The sequence below is a fragment of the Schistocerca cancellata genome, chromosome 7, assembly GCF_023864275.1.
Source record: "Schistocerca cancellata isolate TAMUIC-IGC-003103 chromosome 7, iqSchCanc2.1, whole genome shotgun sequence".
Taxonomy (NCBI): domain Eukaryota; kingdom Metazoa; phylum Arthropoda; class Insecta; order Orthoptera; family Acrididae; genus Schistocerca; species Schistocerca cancellata.
In genome coordinates this window covers 320,928,047-320,930,665 of record NC_064632.1, presented here as the reverse complement: position 1 = coordinate 320,930,665, position 2,619 = coordinate 320,928,047, and the positions used below count along the sequence as shown (strand labels likewise).

At 39.8% G+C, this 2,619-nt stretch overlaps 1 non-coding gene across 1 annotated transcript; it reads right to left on the bottom strand.

Annotated features, from left to right (window-relative positions):
* Window positions 1-508: 508 nt before the first annotated feature.
* Window positions 509-580, bottom strand: Trnag-ucc (transfer RNA glycine (anticodon UCC)). Its single transcript has one exon. It is a non-coding gene; the product is annotated as a tRNA-Gly (tRNA).
* Window positions 581-2,619: the final 2,039 nt, after the last annotated feature.

The window sequence follows — 2,619 nt, the reverse complement described above, 5'->3', positions numbered from 1 at the left end:
GGTAGCGTTATCATAGATTATTCAATTCCCGATTGGTGGGTGAGACCTCGTTGGAGTTGTGTGGAAGGAAGTAATATGATCTCAGAATGTTTGGTAACCATTGCCCGACAGAGGCCTGAGGACTTTAAACCCCCACGACAGGAGTGGAATAATATAAATCGCAGCCGAACAGGGCACGGACTGTATGTACCTGTATACAACCTGCACAGAGAGGATAAGCAGCCCGCCCCAAGCTGTCACTGTGGAGCACCGAGTCAGATCACCCGACACGCTTTGCGAGGTGTATAAACTGAGAGTTTACCATGATGACTCAAAGTACTTTTTCACGTCCTCAGTATCAAGCCTCGACTGGACAAGAAAACTGGACGTTAGAACATTTGTTTTAATGAATTTTCTGTACTAACATCCATTTAGGTATTTTATGCGTTGTTGACCGTATGTCATGTGTCGTGTTCCACGCTAAATGATATCGCTTCACCGGTATTCCCGAAAGATGTATAAAAATACATGCGATGGCCGGGAATCGAACCCGGATCAACTGCTTGGAAGGCAACTATGCTGACCATTACACCACCATCGCACGCTGATTAGAACAGCTGCGCTTCTCCTTTCACCATGACGTTACAGAAAGGCTGCGTGATGCGGCTACAGTCAGTGAAGCGGAACTGTTGCCAGCCGTTTGCTTTCCATCAGGTTGAAACTGCAGCTCATGGTTTATAGTCCCGCGACAACCAGAATATATTTAGGATGAAATTTGCGCTATTACTGTATTCTATTTCAGAAGATATCTCACGCGGTTAGCTTACGAGGTCGACCAGTGTAACTTAGACATACACACATCACAAAAATTTTGTGTCACGACGTCGACCAGTGTAACTTAGATATACACACATCAAAAAAAATTTTGTGTCACCTCGATTGCGGGAGTACCGCAACCTGTACAGAAAACTGGAAGAGAGAGCAACATAAATATCATTTCCGCCCTTTTTATTGCTCATGAGAACCACACACTGCATATTGTACCACCATACAGCGAGACCTTCAAAGGTGTTGGTCCAGAATGCTGTACACACTGGTACATCTTATACCCAGTTTTACGTCCTCTTGTATTGATGCATGCCTGTGTCCGTCGTGGCATACTATCCCCAAGTTCATCAAGGCACTGTTCGTCTACAATGTCCCACTCCTCAACAGCGATTCGGCGTAGATCCCTCAGAGTGGTTGGTGGGTCGCGTCGTCCGTAAATAGCCCTTTTCAATCTATCTCAGGCATGTTCGATAGGGTTCATGCAGCAGATATATGCATCCTGGTACAGAAAGTGACCACACATAAAATTAGCGAAATTACCAGCTATGATACATTTGCCAATATAGGGATCTCGAATCTGGAAGAGTAACTGCCATAGGAAGTCAGGAAATATCAATCATATACGTATTGCCCGCACGGTCAGCAGCGCTCTCAGGGAGAGAAGCGACAAGATTTCACGTGTTTTCTGAATATTGTCATTACTATTTACTCATCATGCTCATTCACTTTTTCAGAACAAGCTGTTACCATGTAAAGTAAAATAAAAAGAAATAAACATGTACACATTTTGAAGCATCGAGGATATGCAACCATTAATGGAAATTGAGTGGAACAAGTGCAACAATGGTCATTCTTCGTCATGTGCTAACTATTTTTTTTCTTGCATGTTTCATAGGAATCAACAAAGTATACATTCGAGGGTAACATCTGTATCTAGAAACTCATTTATGTGCTGCCACTAATCAATTCTTTTTCAGCATGCTACATGATTATTATAGAAATACTAAGAATGACATGTACTACCGATTTTTCTATGTATCTTGGATATAAGTCTCATTTTGATTATGGTAATATTTTATCTAATGATAATAAAGAGAATACAATGATGTTCTGATAATGATAATGATGATTATGTGAGAATGAAAAGGTACAAAAAAGTGATGACACAGAGTTCGCGCTATTATAATGAGAAATATTTTATGATTATTTGAAGTTAGTGAGAACACAATAATGAATTAATGGAAGTACAGATACCATTTTTAACGACTGTAGAAGAACATGACATTACTTATTGCACATGTACATTAGTCCTTGAGCAGGCTTTCAAATAAATGGCGGTGAGGTGGTGTTGGCCCTTGACTATGTACCCTCTGACACAGAGTTGAAATGTTTAAAGGTTTTGGCTAGTTTCGTTGTCTAGGGGCTAGGATACGTAGTTGCCACATTACAAGCCAAATACTGCTGAGTCTACAGTATACAATATGAATATATACATGAATCGAATGGTCGAAGTTCCTATCACTTGACAACTGAGTATTTTGAATGCTATATAGAAATTCATAAATGAAAGATTGCAATTAAGTAAATTGTGCAGGTACTATTTTAACGACTTTAAATGATGGGTACGATAGTAGAAGTACCTTTAAGAATGCCCTTTATTACTGTAAAACATTTATTGGTGTCGATGGTCCAGGAATTAAATAAAATATAAGTTGAATAACAGGGAAGCAATAGATCCCTACTTCATGTAATTAGTTATGAAGAACAACATAGCTCGCGAGATATTCACTTCTAAACGCATACTACGTCTTC